Source organism: Eschrichtius robustus, chromosome 13, assembly GCF_028021215.1.
Source record: "Eschrichtius robustus isolate mEscRob2 chromosome 13, mEscRob2.pri, whole genome shotgun sequence".
NCBI classification, from domain to species: Eukaryota; Metazoa; Chordata; class Mammalia; order Artiodactyla; family Eschrichtiidae; genus Eschrichtius; species Eschrichtius robustus.
The window spans coordinates 41809968-41832255 of NC_090836.1; the positions used below are offsets into that span (position 1 = coordinate 41809968).

At 38.0% G+C, this 22288-nt stretch overlaps 1 protein-coding gene and 1 pseudogene across 1 annotated transcript in view; one reads left to right on the top strand and one right to left on the bottom strand.

The window, feature by feature from the left end:
* Positions 1-22288, top strand: part of SPATS2 (spermatogenesis associated serine rich 2) — a 145428-nt gene that overhangs the window by 43135 nt on the left and 80005 nt on the right. The window lies entirely within an intron of this gene.
* LOC137775263 (protein ripply3-like) lies at positions 14069-15100 on the bottom strand (annotated as a pseudogene).

Consider the following 22288-nt stretch of genomic DNA (forward strand, 5'->3'; position numbering starts at 1 on the left):
TTATCTTTTCGAATATTTAATGCCTGATATGCTACATGCATTATCCATTCATATCAAGAATTATAGTAGCGTGGATTTATGAATGACATGGGCAGCAAATTATTTCCAATTTAAATTGCTCTGTTCATTTTTGGACAAAATAATTACTTGCTAGAGTAATATTTTTCTGGCATGTTACAAGCCATGAAAGTGGTTTGTAAGATTAGAATGAATGCTGAATGTAAAGATTTTTGGTGCAACTTGATTTTACTCTTTCTTTCCTCAGAGTGTCTGGGGATTAGTTTGATCCTGAGTGAGGATAAAAGCTGCTTCCATAGAGACTACTGGTTTCAGAGCTGTTTTAAATTTGGGACTTGGAAGCCGGAAGATCTGAGCATTGATATGCTTTTTCCCCCTGCATTAATGAATTTAAAATATGTTGTTGATTTAATGTTTGGTTTGTGTATTGATTTCTGGCTTTGGCTTCTTTAAGCTGTTTATGTATATTTGAATCAAGTTAGTTAAAAAAATATTTAATTTTTCATGTGACATAACCAATAGAAGACAACTATTATTTTGAAAACAACAAATGTATTTAATATTTTTATGACTGTACAGTTGTTGACTGGCAAAAAAAATCTTTTGGATCAGAAAAAGCATTTGTCAAATGTAGATTTTTAGCTTAATATGAAGATGTACCATCTTTTTTTTTAATTGAATGTAAATTTTATTTATTTATGCATTTATTTTTTTAACTTTATTTTATATTATAGTTGATTTACAATGTTGTGTTAGTTTCAGGTGTACAGCAAAGTGATTCAGTTATACATATACATACATCCATTCTTTTTCATATTCTTTTCCCATATAGGTTATTACAGAATATTGAGTAACCATCTATTTTTTTAAGTGACTGTAATTAACAAAAGTAGTTCAGACAAAAGATTCTAAGCATTTCCGAAATGATGAAGCTCTGTTCTTGAGACAGTGCTTTGTTTACACTATGCATTAGGGGAAAAAAGCAGCTGGAAATATAATTTTCAAAGAATTCTTTTGTGAATTATGGGCTCTTTCAAGAATGATCAACAATGACTGTGCTTCTTAGAGTCTTAAAATTTCAGAACTGGGAAGAGACAGGGCCTAAGTTTTGTCTGGCCTTCCTTAAATATGTGTATGAGTGGAAAAGGATGATTCCTTCCCTTGAGCTTTTGCATTACAGTTTTCATCTTCCATGGTATATACTACATGTTGTATAAAATTCATTGTTAAAGGATTAAAAAGTTAGACAGAATCATGATTTTCATATAAATGTAAAATGAACACATGTAAAAGATGTTATTTAACTCATTAATTAATGGGAGAACCTGTAAGATGTTAAAAGTAGTTCAAAGGAGAATTCAAAGTACTGCATGTGTATAGGATCAGGTATGCTGAAATGAATTTACAAATGTATGCAAAACTGTCTTATTCCATAGGGACATGGGGAAAATCATTCCTCTCTCACTGGACAGAATTTGTTTGTAAGTGTATGGACAAGAATCCTTTGTATTGCTATCATTTAACTGTAACTTAACAATTATAAAACAGCTCAAAGGTCATGAAGAATGCAGACCTTGTAGAATCAGGTAACTAGGGAAGGTGCACATTACATAGTGCCTAGTTTTCCATTGAAGATGCCAGGTGATCTTCTTGGTTCATTTCAAAGCCTCTCACAGTCTGTCATAAAAGAACAAAATAAATGGGTCTGCATTCTGGTTTTTGACAACAATCCTATGTCTGTTAGTCGTAGGGACTTAACTCTCATTCCTTGTAAAAAAAGTCAGTTTTCAAAATGAAAGAAAATTAAGTTATTCTTAGATGGATATTTTTTGGTATTTTGATCAACATTAGAACACTTACTCAGGTTAGTGTTGAGTTTTGGACCGTTGGCAGATACTTAAACTGTAGCTTCGAATGGTTAGGTAGCAAGTTCGATGAGACTACCAAGTGCATAATATTTTGTAGATATTCAGTTAGTAAAGAACAATAGTAATAATTTGAAGGAAAGTGGGAGTCTCCTGCCCAATTTTAATTCTTAAAAGTGTATATTATTACACCTTTAGCAACTTCCCAATGTTAAATACTTTTTACCTGGGCAGTTGAACCCAGGGGGAGAGGGGACAAAGTTGGCATTATCTACTCCAAATCCATGCTGTCTGCTTCTAACTGGACTTTTGCTGCTTCATGACCTTTTTATTCCTCTCATATTTATTCTCTTGCACTTTCCTGATTTTGAAGCAGCAGTGTGGTATAGAGAAAGAGATAGAGTTTGTAGTCTTATAGACCTGGGTTTGAATCCCCACCCTACCACTTACCGGCTGTTAGATCTTGGGGAATTCTCACAGTCTCAAGTTCTTCAATTAAATGAGTCATAAATACTAAACAGGATTACATGAAATTTGTATATAAATGATGTAATGGCACATAGTAGGCAGTAAGTATTAGTTTTCTTATCTCTTCTTCTCAGGCCTTCAAGCTTCCCTGCTTTCTCTCCTCTTGTTTCTATTACTGAAACAATTGGAGTCATTTGGTATGACCTCCCTCATCTTCCCCTCTTCTGTCTCTATACAGAGATGTGTATCTTCCTGTGTTTTTTGTTTCAGAAGTATGTTTCTTTTACCTCACAAGGTTGTTGTGAGGATTAAATAAGATAATGTGTATGAAATTGCTTAGTACATTTCCTAGCACATATTAGACATCAAAGGAAGATTAATTGGATCTGAATGTAAGGTTAATTTTATCTTTGATATTACCTCTCCTTTAGGTTATTTTCTATTTCTGTAAGTATTACTCTCCTTTGTAGTATTTTTTATTTTTTTTAATTTTATTTATTTATTTATTTATTTTGGCTGCGTTGGGTCTCTGTTGCTGCGCGTGGGCTTTCTCTAGTTGCAGTGAGCGAGGGCTACTCTTTGTTGTGGTGCATGGGCTTCTCATTGCGGTGGCTTCTCTTGTTGTGGAGCACGGGCTCTAGGCATGTGGGCTTCAGTAGTTGTGGCACACGGGCTCAGTAGTTGTGGCTCACGGGCTCTAGAGCACAGGCTCAGCAGTTGTGGCACACGGGCTTAGTTGCTCCGCGGCATGTGGGATCTTCCCGGACCAGGGCTCGAACCCTTGTCCCCTGCATTGGCAGGCAGATTCTTAACCACTGAGCCACCAAGGAAGCCCTTCTTTGTAGTATTAATATGTTTGATTTTTCCTTCTCCTCTTTTTTTTTTTTTTTTTTTTTTACATATACATACATCCACTCTTTTTAAAATTCTTTTCCCATAAAGGTCATTACAGAGTACTGAGAAGAGTTCCCTGTGCTATACAGTAGATCCTTATTAGTTATCTGTATTATATATAGTAGTGTGTATATGTCAATCCCAATCTCCCCCCACTTCCCCCCTGGTAAACATAAGTTTGTTTTCTGCATCTGTGACTCTATTTCTGTTTTGTAAATAAGTTCATTTGTACCTTTTTTTTAGATTCCACATATAGGTATAAGTGATATCATATGATATTTGTTTTTCTCTGTCTGACTTACTTCACTCAGTATGACAATGTCGAGGTCCATCCATGTTGCTGCAAATGACATTATTTCATTCTTTTTTATGGCTGAGTAATATTCTATTGTGTATATGTACCACATCTTCTTTATCCATTCCTCTGTCGATGGACATTTAGGTTGCTTCCTCGTCCTGGCTATTGTAAATAGTGCTGCAGTGAACATTGGGGTGCATGTATGTTTTCGAATTATGGTTTTCTCTGGGTATATGCCCAGGAGTGGGATTGCAGGATGATATGGTAGCTCAATTTTTAGTTTTTAAAGGAACCTCCATACTGTTCTCCATGATGGTTGTACCAATTTACATTCCCACCAACAGTGGAGGAGGGTTCCTTCCTTCTCCTCTTTCAAAAAGCATTCCTTTTTAAGGGGTAAACCCTTGAGGGGAAAACCCCTTTTGCTTGGCCTTGCTAGAACTCTGGCTAATACTCTATTTCGTTCATTCCTTTATTGTCAGACTGCTCAGTTGAATAGGTAAGGGGTTTGGCTGCCACTTTTCCACCACCTGCTCTCATTAAACCCCTGCATTCTGATATACCATAATTTTCCCTTGAATCTGAAACAGCACCCTCCCAATCAGACTCACACAAGACTTAGAATGTAGTAGGCATTCAATGAATATTAGTTGAATAATGAATGAAATGAGAAGCTTTAGAGTACTCTCACTGAGGACTCTCTAATGCTTTCGATCAATGCTTTTAAAGAAATCTGGTAAGAAACCATTATGCCGGAATTCAGTCTAACTGGATGCTAATGTATAACAAGAATTTTTTTTTTTTCCCAGAAACCCATGGTTTGTATCGGATTCCAGAAAGAAATTTTACATACTGTGTTTTAGAGAAAGTTTAACTCTCAAGACAAATTTATTAGCAAAAGCATCTTTTCTGTTTTTTTCTATCAAGAGCACTCAGACCGTTGTTTTTCCAGTTCAGTGGTACTCAGACCTTGGTCCTTGAGCCCCAGGTAGTCCTTTCAACAACTGTCTTCTTCTAAGACCTTTATTATATTCACCAGACTATGCTGAGATAGGGTAACTGTGCTGCCATTTTGTTAACAATACTAGCTAAAAAAAAAAAAAAAAAAATACTAGCTAATATGGCACCAGAGGCATATTCTTTTATTTTTTTTTTTATTTATTTATTTAATTTATTTTTGTTTGTGTTGGGTCTTAGTTGTGGCATGAGGGATCTTTTGTTGCGGCACGCGGGCTTCTCTCTAGTTGTGGCGTGTGGGTTTTCTCTCTCTAGTTGCGGTGCATGGGCTCCAGAGCACGTGGGCTCTGTAGTTCGCGGCACATGGCATGTGGGATCTTAGTTCCCGGACCAGGGATCGAACCCCCGTCCCCTGCATTGGAAGGTGGATTCTTTACCACTGGACCACCAGGGAAGTCCTGGCATATTCTTTTAAATATAGCATCTCAGCTTTGGTGAATTTGATTTCTCTTTTGCCGTTTTAATAAGTAGACTTGTTTACAGTTAATTTTTTTTTTTTTTTTTGGCCATGCGTCTGGTGGCATCTTAGTTCCCCAACTAGGTATGGAACCCATACCCCCTGCAGTGAAAGTGCAGAGTCTTAACCACTGGACCTCCAGGGAATTCCCTACAGTTAAAATTTTAGCTTTATCTATCTAGTAGATAGTATTAGTTTGCCAAAAGTAATTAAAGCAAGCTTTCTTGGATTATAGTAGAAGTCTTCTTATTCAATACCATCCAATCTTATACAGTTTACTATTAACTGAAAAAGTTGGTTAAAGCAAGATATAAAAATGATACATACATATCATAAGCATTTTATTTTTGCTTAAAACAAATAAATGTACATTTGTTCACCAGCCTTTTGATATGTTATGAGTCTGCTGATGAGAGTTCTTCATCTATTTGGCATTAATTGCACCCCATGATGCATTGCTTACAACTTCCAATTACAGTTTTTCTAAGTGGAGTGAGAACTCTTAAAGACTTGAAGCAATGAGTATAGACTCCTCCTAGATTTCTAATTTTTCCCCAAGGTTATTTATGTGTCTCACCCACACTTAAGTTGAGGACGGTTTTTCAAATGATTTATACTCAGTCTTCCAGAGCCTTCAACTTAGTTTTCAAAGAAATAGCAACTTTTCTTACATTCGTAGTTCATTAATGTATTTAGTATTTCATTACAATCATGTAATTGTAATTATGGACACAACTGGAATTAAGTAGGTTTGAGAACAAATACATCAGACTCAGTATAGTATAGGGGGAGCAGAAATGCCCCAATGTCAGTGTTACCTGTTAGCTGCCAGTATTCAGCCGGGGATATTGGTCAGTGCCTGGCAGAGGGAATGAAGAGTATCAGTTAAATTGCACCGTTAAGAGGCAAAAGGATGTCTTTAGTTTATTTTCTTTTTTGTTAAAGTTTTATGTAATATACATAAAGTAAAATGCAAAATGCTTAAGGGTACAACTTGATGAATTTTTTCACAGTGAACAGACCTGTATAATAAATACTCAGATCATGATAATAGAATAGTACCAGGATCCTAGAAGCCTTCCTGTACCCTGACCCAGTTTCTTTCCCATTACTATTGTGACCGCTATCACTATCGATTAGTTTGGCTTATGTATGAACTTCATATAAATGCAATCATACAACATACACTCTTTTGCATCTGACATTTTTCTCTTAGCATTGGTTTTTTTTTTTAACATCTTCATTGGCGTATAATTGCTTTACAATGGTGTGTTAGTTTCTGCTTTATAACAAAGTGAATCAGCTATACATATACATATACATATATCCCCATATCTCCCCCATCTTGCGTCTCCCTCCCACCCTCCCTATCCCACCCCTCTAGGTAGACACAAAGCACCGAGCTGATCTCCCTGTGCTATGCGGCTGCTTCTTACTAGCTATCTATTTTACATTTGGTAGTGTATATATGTCCATTAGCATTGGTTTTGAAATTGATCCATGTTATGTCAGTAGCTCGTTCTTTTTCTGTATTGCGGTATATAGTATTCTGTTCTGGAAATATACCACAATTTATTTATCCATTCTGTCATTGATAGATGTCTAGGTTTGTTTCTAGTTTTGGACTCTTAAAAATAGTGCTGCTATAAACATTCTCATACATGTCTCTGGTGCACATATACATGCATTTTGTTGAGCATATACTTAGGAGTAGGACATCTGGTTGTAGGATATGCTTATGTTCAGCCTTAGTAGATTTTACTAAATAGATTTTTACACTCCCACTAGCAGTGTGTGAGAATCAGTTATTCCACATCCCTCGATGGCCCTTTAAAAAAAAACTTTACTATGTATTTATTTTTATCATTTTGTTTATGTCGTGTATTTGGTTTTAAAAAATACCATATAGAATATTCATGAACCCACCATTTAACCTGAGAAGTTTAATATTGAATATTGACAGTCTTACATGTTCTCCTCTCGCCTTTCAAGGTAAATACTATTCTAATTTTTTTTTTTTTACTCTTTCCATTGCCTTTTCAAAAAATAGTTTTGTTTTTTTTTTAACATCTTTATTGGAGTATAATTGCTACAACAAAGTGAATCAGTTATACATATACATATGTTCCCATATCTCGTCCCTCTTGCATCTCCCTCTCTCCCACTCTCCCTATCCCACCCCTCTTGGTGGTCACAAAGCACAGAGCTGATCTCCCTGTGCTATGCGGTTGCTTCCCACTAGCTATCTATTTTACGTTTGGTAGTGTATATATGTCCATGCCACTCTCTCACTTTGTCACATCTTACCCTTCCCCCTCCCCATATCCTCAAGTCCATTCTCTAGTAGATCTGTGTCTTTATTCCCGTCTTGCCACTAGGTTCTTCGTGACCTTTTTTTTTTTTCTCTTAGATTCCATATACATGTGTTAGCATACTGTATTTGTTTTTCTCTTTCTGACTTACTTCACTCTGTATGACAGACTCTAACTCCATCCACCTCACTACAAATAACTCCATTTCGTTTCTTTTTATGGCTGAGTAATATTCCATTGTATATATGTGCCACATCTTCTTTATCCATTCATCCAATGATGGACATTTAGGTTGCTTCCATGTCCTGGCTATTGTAAATAGAGCTGCAATGAACATTTTGGTACATGACTCTTTTTGAATTATGGTTTTCTCAGGGTATATGCCCAGTAGTGGGATTGCTGGGTCGTATGGTTTTATCAGGTGTATATGTGTGTCTAAATAATATATGTCTAGTGTTAGTTGTATTTAGGTTTGTTTTTTTTTAAAGAATATGATGTGTATGCAATCTGGGAATTGATTTTCTTTTCTTTCTTTTTTTAATGCTTTACATTATATTGCTAAGATTTATCTATATTGTTGTGTACAGTTGTAATAGTTGACTCATTTTTCTCTGCCATATAATACTTCATTTAGTGGATTCATCACAGTTTATTCATTTCCTGTTGATGACATTTGGGTTGTTTCCATTTCTTACTGTTACGAATTCTACATGTTTTCTGGTGTGCCATGAGCAAGAATTTCTGTTGGTACTTAGGAATGTAATCTCTGGGTCATAGGATTGATAAATGTTCTAGTTTACAAAATAATGCCTATATTCCAAAGAAGTTGTACCAATTTATACTCCTATCATCAATAGATCAGAGATGAGAGCCTTTTCCTTATGAGAGAATTTAAAATTATAACCTCAGTTACTTTTAGAGATAGTTACTATTTACATTTTCTATTTTTTGCCTGTGTTTGGTAACTGTGTTTTTTAAGAAATTTGTTACCTACGTTTTCAAATGTATTGACATAAGGTTGTCTCTGTTTTTGTCTTGTATTTTAATGTCTGTAAGATCTATACTTTTTAAAAAAAATTCCTGATATTGATAATATTGATATTTGTGCTTTTGTGCTTTTTTTTCCCCCCCTTCTTTTAGGAGTTTCTTGCTGGGTCAAGCAATCAGTTTTTTTCTCTCATAATTTTTTTTCTTATTGCATTAAAATTTTTAAAAATCATGGTAAAATACACATAACATAAAATTGACCATTTTAACTAGTTGAAAGTGTACAGTTCAGTGATGTTAAGTACATTCACATTGTTGTACAACTATCACTACCGTTCATCTCCAGAAATTTTTCATCTCCCCAAGTTGAAACTCTGTACCATTAAACAATAATTCCTCATTCTCCTACCCCACAGCACCTGGCAACTTTGTCTCTATGAATTTGACTACTCTAAGTACCTCATATAAGTAGAATCATATAGTATTTGTCTTTTTTGTGACTGGCTTATTTCACTAAGCATAATGTCCTCAAGGTTTATCCATGTTTTAGTATGTGTCAAGTATTGGCACATAGTAATTTATCTTAAATACTTATTAATTGATCAGTTAATAATTTTTTTAATTTAGAAAGTGTATTAGAAATCACTTTTTCTATATGCATGAAATTTCCCTTTATGGATTAGAATCAGTGAATATAGCTCTTAATTGCCTTATTTTGTTTTTGCCTAATAGCTGCCTCCATTCCCTTGTGCTGTTTGTGCATCTGTGCTTTGGGGAGATGGGAGGAATGGAGTTTATATGTGTGTGGAGGGGGTGAGGATTAAATGATCAGTATTGTTTAAAACCATTATTGAAGGATTTATACAGCTGAGGATAATTTGGCTTGATTGGGCTTGGGTAACAGCCACCCGCATGAGAAGGAGGGTACAGACAACTCACCAGGCAGCTAGCAGTGAAATAGGAAAAGACAAACTTGTATGTATTCCTGCTCTGCTCCTTTTGAGCCCCCTCTACTCCCACACTTACAGCTGCCACTGATGACTAATGTTAAGCAATTTGGAGGGTCCTGTGTCTTTTAATAGTAGTAAGAGGAGTTGTGCTATCACATGGTTTCTGATTTTCCACTTAGAATGTATTTTAAATTTCCAGAAATTCTATTTTGTTCCAATTTCCAATTCTGTGTTGTTCCAGTTCAAGGTTTATATTTAAAAAAAGGAATTTATTGGTTTTTCTAAATGAAAATTCCATTTTCCAAAATAAAATTTGTGGTGATCAGACCTTATAATTATGGGAGTTTTGGGGTTAGAATGACATATGGATTGGAAAGTTAGTGCCAATGAATAAAGACTTTGTTGAGAAAACAGACTTATGGAAATGTCTCACATTCACCTTTTTGACCTAAGGAAATCATCTCCTTTGCTCCTAATTATTTTTTAGAATATATCATTGCATTACTTTGGGTCTCTCTCCTTTTTCTTTTTTTTTCTTCTCCTTTGTCATATTCCTTTATAAAGCTAATGAGAATAATTATTGGCAAACTGATGATATTGTGGAATAAGAACTCTTGGTTACTTTCTCATAACCAAAACCTTTAAAAGTCAGGAAAAATATTTTTATTTGGAACTCCCCATTTTCTTGTTTTTGGTTATTATTCTGCAGGTCTAGAAGTTAGTGTTTGTAGGTTCTTACTGACACATTTCTTGAACCCGGTTGATTGGATTTCTAAGTTGAAACAAATATTATTTAGGTTCAACTGAGGGTTTTCAGCTTTGGTTTAATTTACTAGGAAGGGATCTTTTTTAAAAAAAGTATTACAATGTTTTTGAATAGATAAGATGCTTGTATGGTTCCAATGCCAAAATAGAAAAAGGCCGATTGAAAAGTCTTTCTTACTCTAGTTTCCTATTTTTTCAGTTTCCATTCCTCAGCGGATCATCACTGTTGCTAGTTTCTTGTTTATCCTTCCAGATATACAATATTTATGTATATATGATAGTATAAATATATTCTCCTCATCATATTCATTTAACAATATATCATATCAATACGTAAAAGAACGTTCTCTTTCCTCAGAAACATTTGCATAGTATCTCATTGTATGAATAAATTATTCATAATTCATTAAACTAGTGTTCCATTGATGGACAATTAGGTTGTTTCCAATCTTTTGCTCTAATAAATATTGTTTCATTTGATAACCTTGAGCATACCTTTCCACACATTTGCAGATATGCTTGTAGGATAAATTCCTAGAAATTATTTTGCTGGGTCAAATAGTATATGTATTTAAAATTTTTTTTTTTTGGTATAAATTTATTTATTTATTTATTTTTGGCTGTGTTGGGTCTTCGCTGCTATGCCCGGGCTTTCTCTAGTTGCAGCGAGCGGGGTCTACGCTTCGTTGTGGTGCGTGGGCTTCTCATTGTGGTGGCTTCTCTTGTTGTGGAGTGTGGGCTTCAGTAGTTGTGGCTACTTGGGCTCAGTAGTTGTGGCTCGTGGCCTCTAGAGTGCAGGCTCAGCAGTTGTGGCGCACAGGCTTAGTTGCTTCGCGGCACGTGGGATCTTCCCAGACCAGGAATCAAATCCGTGTCCCCTGCATTGGCAGGCGGATTCTCAACCACTGCGCCACCAGGGAAGTGCCTGTATTTAAAATCTTGATAACTACTGTCTAGTTGTTTTTCATAGGTATTGTACAAATTTACATTCTCACTTAGATGTGAGGTAGCCTGTTTTCTCCATAGTCTTACTACCAGCGTGTGTAATCATTTTGGACATTTGTCAGGGTAAAAAACAGTGTTTTAGTAGTTTCAAAGTGCATAAAATAAGCTAAGTATTTTTTAATCTAAGTATAAACATATAGTCCTCCCTCAGTATCTGCTGAGGACTGGTTCCAAGACCCCCCACAGATACTAAGATCTGCAGATGCTCAAGTCCCTTTATATAAAATGGCATAGTATTTGCATATAACCTAAACATTTCCTCCTGTATATTTTAAATCATCTCTAGATTACTTATAATACCCAATACAATGTAAATGTTATGTAAATAGTTGCTGGCGTGTAGCAAAATCAAGTTTTTCTTTTTGGAACTTTTTGGATTTTTTTTTCCTTGAATATTTTTGATTTCGGTTGGTTGAATCCGAGAATGCAGAAACTGCAGATATGGAGGACTGGACTGTACATGGTATATGAAGTCAATTAGTGAGCTTCCCTTGTGGCGCAGTGGTTAAGCATCCGCCTGTCAATGCAGGGGACAAGGGTTGGAGCCCTGGTCCGGGGAGATCCTACATGCCACGGAGCAACTAAGCCTGTGCGCCACAACTACTGAGCCTGCGCTCTAGAGCTTGCGAGTCACAACTACTGAGCCCAAGTGCTGCAACTACGGAAGCCCGCACGCCTAGAGCCCGTGCTCCACAACAAGAGAAGCCACCGCAACGAAGAGTAGCCCCCGCTCACTGCAACTAGAGAAAGCCAGTGCACAGCAACAAAGACCCAACACAGCCAAAAATAAAAATAAATAAAATAAATAAATTTATTTTTTAAAAAAGTCAAATAGTGTCACAAAGCTTATAATAATTTTTTTAAAAAAGTCTTCTGCTTTCTCTGCCCTCTCCCCCACGATTCCCTAGTCTAGCTGTCCATGGGTAATTACGAGCATTTATTCTGGTATTAAACTCCATATTTCTTCATAGCATGGCTGTACTGACTTTTTAATCTTTTTAGGGGCAATCCTATTATGGAAGATGAGCATTTAGTTTTCTTATGTTTCCTTCCTTCCTCACCCGTCCTTCCTTTTTCCCTGGTTCTATTCATAGGTACATTTTGTAACAATCTGTGTTTTCAATTTAAAATAACTATAAGTACCTTTGTGTACAGCCCAATTTACCTTTTATTTGCTAGTGTTGTCAGGTCCTTATAATGCATGCCAGTGTGAAAAGTTATATACCCCAAGACTTGAAAATTATACCCGCTATTTCTTTAGAGTACTTTGGATCATTCTGATTTCCTAATTGTACATCATCTAAATTTGATGGAGTTGCCATTCTAAAGCTCTAACAATACCTGAAATTATGACCTACTGCTAGTAACCCATAGTCTTGGTAAAGTTCCCATTAGTTTTTGTTAAGTAACTTGTATAATCTATGATTCTTAAAACCTTTTAGTTTTAGGAGACACATCTTTCATTGCAGTTAATATCAGCCAATGTTTATTGACTGGTTGTCAATAAGTGTCAGGCATTCTTTTAAGTGCTATATCTGTATGAACTCATTTAAGCCATGTAACAGTCCTGTGAGGAAGATGCTAGCATTATTTGCATCTTACATCTAAAGAAATGGAGACACAGAGAAGGTAAGTAGCTTGCTTGTAGTCATTTAGTTAGGAGATGGTGGAGCTGGGATGGGAACCCAGGCAGTCTGGCTTTTAAGCCCTCACTTATCCACTCGCTATACTGCATCTACACTAAGGCTATATATTCAACCTCAGTGGAGTATGTGCTTTGGCTTGGATTTCCATGAGTAGTGATGGATTTATGCTAATCCATCCACGTTTAACATTTTTCATCTCTTTTTCTTTTTTTTTCCAAATCAGTATATTCCTGAAAATTAAGAAAAAAATTAAAATACGTAATATAAAATTTACCGTCTTAGCCATTTTCAAATGTACAGGTCAGTAGTGTTAAGTATATTTACATAGTTGTTGAGCAGATCTCTAGAAATTTTTTGTCTTGTAAAATGGAAACTTTCTGCAGACATCCCTTCATTTTATTGCACTTTGCTTTATTGCACTTTGCAGATATTGCATTTTTTACAAATTGAAGGTTCGTGGCAACCCTGCATTAAGCAAATCTCTCAGTGCCATTTTTCCAGCAGCATTGCTCACTTTGTGTCTCTGTGTCACATTGTGAGAATTCTCCCAATATTTCAAACATTTTCATTTTTACTGTATTTGGTTTTTTTGTCTCTCAAAATATTTATTTCAGGTAGAAACTGGGAAGACAACCAAATGTAAAATAGTAAAGTAAAAAACCTTGACGAATACACTCATTTGGTCATCAAAATATAAAAAGCTGAAAATAATATTACATTAGGTACCTTGATTGAAAACAGTGTTATTCTATTCAAGTAATAAGCCCAAAGCAGTCCGCAACTAAGAGTTAAAGGTTGTCTCTCTATTCATACACACAGCCCTTAGACAAGAATCATATATGTTTTTATCCAGAATGGTCCCCCCACCCAAATCCTTGTCTTTTTATTTTTGTTACTTTTATGGAAATTATTCAGTGTGATCGTGTGTTTTTCATAAATAAATTTTTTTTTCAGAATGCCACTAAGCAACCACATCAACCTTGGACAATATCTGAATCATTTTTACAAAAATGGAAATAGCCAAATAAAGGGTCTCAGGTTAAGTGAGAGGCGTGGGTGAGTTATTAATCGATATGGACTAATTTGTCATTTGATCGGCACAGTGACATTGCTGAACGTGCTTTGAAAGTTGGCCCCACCTGATAACAACCCATGTGGACACAAACCTCTTGGTCCTAGAATCCTTTCTCAAAGGTATAAATGAGGCACAAAGAATCACTAGTAGAAGGATGAGTAAAAGCTGAGTCTTTGCCAGAGTGGGGTGCTGGCCAGAGAAAGTCAAGTCCTTGTATACCCAGTTGAAAGGCAAAGTGTCCTGGCGAGGCTGTCCCCAAGGGCTGTCCCGCAGGGCACATGTGAGGTGGGTCTGGTGTAGGAGAGACAGACTTACTGGGATGAAGGGCACCCAGCATCCTCCGGAGATTCAGGGTTGGGGAGCAGACCCTTACCACCAAGGCCACCGCGCCCTCCTGGTTGCCGTCCTGGGTTTGTCAGCCGGTCTCTGCCCTTACCTCCTAGGCTGTCTTCCGCCTCCTGGCACTGAAGGTCAGAGGGCTGGGTTTCTTCTTCCTGCTCCTCATCTGAATCTGACCCATCACTGTAGAGGTGAATGGTGGCTTGCGCAGGGAAACTGGCCAGCACCTTCTCCCTGGAACTCTGCCGATACTCTTTTTTTTTTTTTTTTTAAGTTACACTAACACTCCCTTTTGCTCTGGCTTTCTTTCTTTCTTTTTTTTTATTTTTTCTTTATTTGTTTATTTATTTATGGCTGTGTGGGGTCTTCGTTTCTGTGCGAGGGCTTTCTCTAGTTGCGGCAAGTGGGGGCCACTCTTCATCGCGGTGCGCGGGCCTCTCGCTATCGCGGCCTCTCTTGTTGCGGAGCACAGGCTCCAGACGCGCAGGCTCAGCAATTGTGGCTCACGGGCCCAGTTGCTCCGCGGCATGTGGGATCTTCCCAGACCAGGGCTCGAACCCGTGTGCCCTGCATTGGCAGGCGGATTCTCAACCACTGCGCCACCAGGGAAGCCCTGCAGATACTCTTGACGCTTAGAAAGAGGTAAATAAAGTCTTACAGGATGCTGAAACCCAAAGGCCCCCCTTCGATCCAAAGGTTTGTTGGTCTCCTCCAGGCTCAAGCTTAACAGTATTTGATAAGCTCCCCTTCCTCTTACTGTTGTCATGATGTCCCAAGCACTGTGACAGATCCCAAGATGGAAAGATGAGTCGGACACAGTCCCCCAGTTCATGCATTTTAAGTCTCGCTTCCAGTTCTGGTGGGCTCAGTATCCATGGTGTTGGTCTCCATGATGTTTGGCTCTTGGGCCCTCGAGGTGGCGGTGGTCCCTGGGGACCGTCCCCAGGGCAGTGACAGACGCGTCGCCGCGCCTCCCGGGCTCCGGCCGCCATCTCAGGTCTCATGGCGCCCCTCCAGCGGCGCGCACGACCGGCTGCGCCTTTAACCAGTCTGGCGAGGGCGCTCACCCTACTGTATTTGTTATGGTGATCTGTGATCTTTGATGTTACGACTGTAATTGTTTTGGAGCGCCACAAACCACGCCCATATGGGAGGCAAATTTAATGGATAAATGTTGTGTGTGTTCTGATTGCTCCACCAACTGGCCATTCCCCTGTCTCTCTCCCTCTCTTCAGGCCTCCCTATTCCCTGAGACACAACAGTACTGAAATTATAGGCATACTCTGTTTTATTGTGTTCTACTTTATTACACTTCGCAGATAATTGCTTTTTTTTTTTTTTTTTTTGTACAAATTGAAGGTTTGTGGCAATCTCGCATTATCAGATGATGGTTAACATTCTTTTAGCAATAAAGTCTTTTTAAATTAAGGTATGTACTTTTTTTAGACATAATGCTATTGCACACTTAATAGACTACAGTATAGTGTAAACATAACTTTTATATGCACTGGGAAACCAAAAATATTTCTGTGACTTGCTTTATTGCAACGTTCACTTTATTGCGGTGGTCTGGAACTGAACCTGGAGTATCTCCACGGTATGCCTGTACCTATGAAATCACAATATCCCACTTCCCTCTCCCTACAGCCTCTGGCATCCACCATTCTACTTTCTGTTTCTGTGAATTTCACTACTTTAGATACCTCATGTAAGTGGAATCTTACAATATTTTTCTTTTTTATGACTGAAACTTCATTTAGCATAATGTCCTCAGGGTTCATTTACATCGTGGCATGTATCAAGATTTCCTTCTTTTTAAAGGCCAAATAATATTCCATTGTATGTATATGCCACATTTTGTTTATCCAGTCATCCATCAGTGGACATTTGGGTTGTTTCCACCTCTTGTCTATTATATTGATAAATAGTGCTATGGTGAACGTGGATGTGCAAATATTTCTTCGACATCCTGCTTTCATTTCTTTTGGATATATACCCAGAGGTGGGATTGCTGCATCTTATGGTAGTTCTATTTTTAAATTTTGAGGAAGCTTCATATTATTTTCTATAGTGGCTACACCATTTTATATTCCCACCAATAGTGCACAAGAGTTCCAATTTCTCCACATCCTCAGCAACGCTTATTTTCTGGGTTTTGTGTGTGTGTGTGTGTTTGTGTTGTTGTTGGTTTTGGTAGCAGCCATCCTAATGGGTATGAGATGATATCTCATTGTGGTTTTGATTTGTGTTTCTCCAATGATGAGTGATGTTAAGCATCTTTTCATGTGTTTTTTGGCCATTTGCATATCTCCTTTGGAGACTGTCTGTTCAAGTTCTTTGCCCATTTTTAAGTTGGTCATTTATTTTTCTGTTGTTAAGTTGTAGGGGTTCTTTATATCTTCTGGATATTAACCTCTTACCAGATATATGATTTACAAATATTTTCCCCCATTCCATAGATTGCTTTTTCACTCTGTTGATTATTTCCTTTGATGTACAGAAGTTTTTAATGTTCACATGGTCCTGTTTGTCTATTTTTGCTTTTTTAACTGTGCTTTTGGTGTCATATTCAAGAAATCATTGCCAAATTCAACGTCATGAAGCTTTTCCTCTGTGTTTTCTTCTAGGAGTTTTAGATCTTATGTTTAGGTCTTTAATCCATTTTGAGTTGGCTTTTGTATATGGTGTAAGTGATGGGTCCAGCTTCATTCTTTTGCATGTAGATATCCAGTTTTCCAAACATCATTTGTTGGAGAGACTATTCTTTCCCCATTGAGTGGTCTTGGTGCCTTTGTTAAAAATTATTTGACCATACATGTGACAGTTTATTTCTGGGCTCTGTATTCTGTTCCATTTATCTAAATGTCAGTCTTTATGCCAATACAATACTGGTGTTTTTTGTGGGTTTTTTTGGCCGCGTTGGATCTTCATTTGCTGCATGTGGGCTTTCTCTAGTTGCGGCGAGCGGGGGCTACTCTTTGTTGCGGCGCCCAGGCTTCTCATCGTGGTGGCTTCTCTTGTTGTGGAGCACGGGCTCTAGGCACACAGGCTTCAGTAGTTGTGGCTCGCGGGCTTAGTTGCTCTGAGGCATGTGGGATCTTCCTGGACCAGGGATCGAACCCGTGTCCCCTGCATTGTTAGGCGGATTCTTAACCACTGCGCCACCAGGTTAAGTCCCCACAGTCTACTTTAGATTAGTACTAGTTTAATTCTATAAGATAGCTTGTCTTTCCCCCTCCATTGTGCAGTTATTGTCGTATATATTATCTATATTTGTTACCAACCCAACAATACAGTGTTGTTATTACTGCTTTATACAATCTTGTCTTTTAAATAATTTAAGAGAATAATTTTTTTATTCTTTTTTTTATTGGAGTATAGTTGCTTTACAATATTGTGTTAGTTTATACTGTACAGCGAAGTGAATCAGCTATACATGTGTGTGTATATATATATATGCCATCTTTGTTGGATTTCCTTCTCATTTAGGTCACCACAGAGCATTGAGTAGAGTTCCCTGTGCTATACAGTAGGTTCTCATTACTTATCTATTTTATACATACTATCAATAGTCAGTCTCAATTTCCCAGTTCATCCAACCCCCTGCCCCCACTTGCCCATTGGTATCCATACGTTTGTTCTCTACGTCTGGGTCTCTGTTTCTGCTTTGTAATTAAGATCATCTATACTAATTTTTTTCAGATTCCACATATATGCGTTAATATACGATATTTGTTTTTCTCTTTCTGACTTCACTCTGTATGAGAGAATAAAATTTTTAAAACGCATTCTTTTTTTTAAAATTAATTAATTAATTTATTTATTTATTTATGGCTGTGTTGGGTCTTCGTTTCTGTGCGAGGGCTTTCTCTAGTTGCGGCAAGTGAGGGCCACTCTTCATCGCGGTGCGCGGGCCTCTCACTATCGCGGCCTCTCTTGTTGCGGAGCACAGGCTCCAGACGCGCAGGCTCAGCAATTTTGGCCCACGGGCCCAGTTGCTCCGCGGCATGTGGGATCTTCCCAGACCAGGGCTCGAACCCGTGTCCGCTGCATTGGCAGGCAGATTCTCAACCACTGCGCCACCAGGGAAACCCAAAACGCATTCTTTTATATTTACCCATGTATTTACTTTTTCCAGTGTTCTTCATTTCTTTGTGTAGATTCAAGTTACCAGCTGGTGTCAGTGGATTCTCTAAGTTATTGGGGTTGTCTTTATTTCACCTTCATTTTTGAAAGACAGTTTAGTTATCTGGATACAGAATTCTTGCTTGACAGTATTTCCTTTCAGCATTTTGAATATGTCATCTTGCTGCCTTCTAGCCTCCCTTGTTTCTGATGAGAAGTTAGCCACTAGTTATATCTTTGCTTCCCTGTAAATGATGGGTTGTTTTTTTCTTACTACTCCCAAGATTTTCTGTTTGGGGCTTTCATCAATTTTACTATATGTCTAGGTATGGATTTCTGTGTTTTTGTAGTTGTGGTTCATTGAGCTTCTTAATGTGTAGATTAATTTTAAAAATCAGTTTGTATTGTTTTTGGTCACTTTCTATCCTTTCTCTCCACTTCTTCTGGAACTCCTAATTCGTGTATGTTGGTACACTTGTTCCACAGGTCTTTAAGGCTCTGTTTGCTTTTCTTTATGCTTTTCTCTCTCTTCAGATTAGATAATTTCTATTGCTCTTTCTTCAGGTTTATTTTTTATTCTGCTCTAGTATTCAACTCTAGAGTTCCATTTGGCTCTTTTTTATGATTTCTGTCTTTTTGTTGAGATTTTCTATTTGTTTAAGGCATTGTTCATATAATTTTCTTTAGTCTTTTAAAGCACTTTGAAGTCTGTGTGTGCTAAGTCTGGCATTGAGCCTACACAGGGATGTTTGCAATCACATGGGGTCTTTTTTCCCTTCTCAGTTTGGGTCACACTTTCTTGCATCTTTACATCTCATAAGTTTTTGTTGAAACTGTGGACATTTTACATAATATGTTGTAGCAATTTTGGATTCTGAATTTTTTCCCTTTTGAGGGTTGTTGTTGCTTTGTTATTATTGTTGTTTTTTAAGTAACCTGCCTGGACTCAATCTGTAGAATCTTTCTCCTTGGTGTGTGACTGCTGATATTTGCTCAGTTTTGTTTTTGTCTTTTTAATTTCTGTTTTAATTTTTAAGTTTGGCTTCCTGGAGTGACACCTGTATCTGCGTTGCTTAGTGGTCAGTTAATGATCGGTCAAAGATTGTGCTAAACACCTTGAGCCAGTTAAGGCTTCCTCTCTCTGCTGGTCTTTGTGTGTGTTGGGGAAGCTCCTTCAGAGTTCAGACAGTTTAAAAGTCTGCCCTAACTTTTACTTTCCACTGGGCCCTTTTGTGTCTTCTCTGCCTGTGTATGCAGGCTCCTGGTGGACCCTTTTCCAGTCTCTCCAGTGCGGATATGTAGAGCATTTATCAAGGTCCCTTAAGTTTCGTTTCCAGATTTCCTTTTTTAATTTCTGTCTAGTCTGCTGGTCCATTGCTTGCACTATGACAGCAACCTCAGGCTAGCTGAGCCCTTGGTCTTGCTTTTTCATTTGCCACCAAGAATGCAAACTCTTACTGACAATGCGGATAGGCATGGGGTTTTTCTGTGCTTTGTTTTAAATCAAGTCAGCCCTCTCTGTCAGTGAAGCTGCTGGTTTTCATGGCTTTCGCCACCTTGGTAGAACTACCTTTCCCACTGACCTCTGGGGATGGGAGTAGCTTTAGGCAATAATGCCACAGACTCTCTCTGTTCTTACCCCAAGTTCAGTAGTTTCTCATGAATAACCACAGAGAAGGGAACATTTGAGAAAAGACCTCAAGGAGGTGAGGAAGTATTCCATGTAGATATCTAGGGGAAGAACATTCCTGGCAGAGGCAACACCTTAAGGGCCTTAAGGTGAGAACATATCTAAGTTATAAAAGGGACAGTAAGGAGGCCAGTGTGGCTGGTGTGGAGTACCTGAGAGGAAGAGTAGTAGGACGTGAGGTCAGAGAGAGAAAGTGAGGATGGGGACAGGGTGTTAGAGCAGATAAGACCTTTTAGGCCACTCTAAGGGCTCTGGCTTTTACCTTGAATGAAATGGGGAGCTGCTGGAGGGCTTTGAACAGTGGAGTTGGGACATAATGTCTTATAATTTTAAAAGCAGCCATGTGAAATAGAAGCCAGAGAGTGGCAGAATAGAAGGCCCAGGATGCCAGTTAGGAGACTATTACAGTCTTGATTATAGCAATGCAGGTAAGAAATGATTGTGGCTTAGACAAGGGTGGTAGCAAGTGGAGATGGTAAGAAGTGGTCCAGTTCTGGTGTATGCAAAAGGTAGAACAGATAGGATTTCTTCTGATGGATTGGCAGTGGGGAGTGAATGATACTGGTCCCTTATTTTAAGGGAATTTTCCTGTATATTATCTGTGAATGTTTTTTCTGTTCCCTTTATTGAGTTCTATGTTTTTTGAGTCTATTATATTTATTCTAATTATCCTTAGATTGGATCATTTTTATGTTCTAATATTATCTTCTAATTGCTTTAATATCTGTTGTTTTTTTTTTTTTAATTCTGAAAGCCTTTCTCCACTCCATTCATTCTGTTTTCTCTGTATCTCTTCTGTTTCTTGCTGTTTCTGACATCTTATTGAATCTTTAATTGTGGTGTTTTGTTTTTCAGGTTTTCTTCAGCTTTGCAGACATCTTTCTTTTCATTCTATTTATTCTTATTCATTCTTTCATTTATTTCCTTATTTCCTTAGCTCTTATTTTATTGTATCTAAATTCTTTTTTTTACATTTATGTGTTTTATTTATTTATTTTTTTGGCTGCGTTGGGTCTTCGTTGCTGCGCGCAGGCTTTCTCTAGTTGCGGCGAGTGGGGACTACTCTTCATTGCAGTGCGAGGGCTTCTCATTGCCGTGGCTTCTCTTGTTGTGGAGCATGGGCTGTAGGCATGAGGGCTTCAGCAGTTGTGGCGTGAGGGCTCGGTAGTTGTGGCTCATGGGCTCTAGAGCACAGGCTCAGTAGTTGTGGCGCATGGACTTAGTTGCTCCGTGGCATGTGGGATCTTCCCGCACCAGGGCTCGAACCCATGTCCCCAGCATTGCCAGGCAGATTCTTAACCACTGCGCCACCAGGGAAGCCTTGTATCTAAATTCTTATTTGAAGTATTCAAATAAGTATTCAAGGGAGAATCTGCTTTTGGTTTTGCGGGATTAGATTGTTTTCCAGGTTGGGTTCTTCATCTGCTGCATAGTAATTTCTTCTCTCTCATTGTCTTTCTCTTTTGTTATTGGAGATTTGATAGTTGCTATGTCATTTTTATTGATCTTCTTTATGTTTTATATGGAACAGTTCTGTTTATACCTTTTGTTTGACAGAGATCGTTGAAATATCCTTGATATGTTTCCCACCTAATTTGAGACCTATCCCCACCCAATCTTGCTTATCAACTATGGTTAGTGGTTGACTGTTCCTTTCATCCTCTTTTCAAGCTAAGGGCATGAAGGTAGAGAAGAGCTTGCCACTGAAGAGTTTAATCATTTTTGGTGATTTGAATTCTGTTCTTTTTTCTAAAATCTCATAAAATGTTTTCTATCAGGCCTACTTTATCCAGTGGTAAATTCCATGTATTAACATAAGCTTTGGCAGATTCTCCCAATGTGGCTTAATGCCCTGGAAGATGGCGAGCCCCAGAGGTTCCGCCTCCTTTTCCTGAGGTCCCATAGTGGTTTATAGAGTTTTGTTTTTTCTTTTCCACACTGTGCGGCTTGCGGGATCTCAATTCCCCGATCAGTGATTGAACCCGGGCCCATGTGGGCCCATGGCAGTGAAAGCGTGGAGTCCTAACCACTGGACCACCAGGGAATTCCCTAAGAGGCTCTTACTCTTGATGGATTTTTTTTTAAACTTACCCATGACTATCCCTTTCATTCTCCTCCTCCCACATTGGAAAGTATTTCATATAAGGTCACTCTCATATCTTTCTTGGGTTGCATTTTGTAAAATGTTTATCCTATCAGGTGTCCAGGTGTAAGAGTTCTATGATCCTCCTCCTGCTTTCTTTACCCAGAAATCTTGGACATGTAGTTTTATTTATTTATTTATTATTTGGCTGCGTTGGGTCTTCATTGCTGCACACAGGCTTTCTCTAGTTGCAGCAAGCGGGGGCTACTCTTGGTTGTGGTGCGTGGGCTTCTC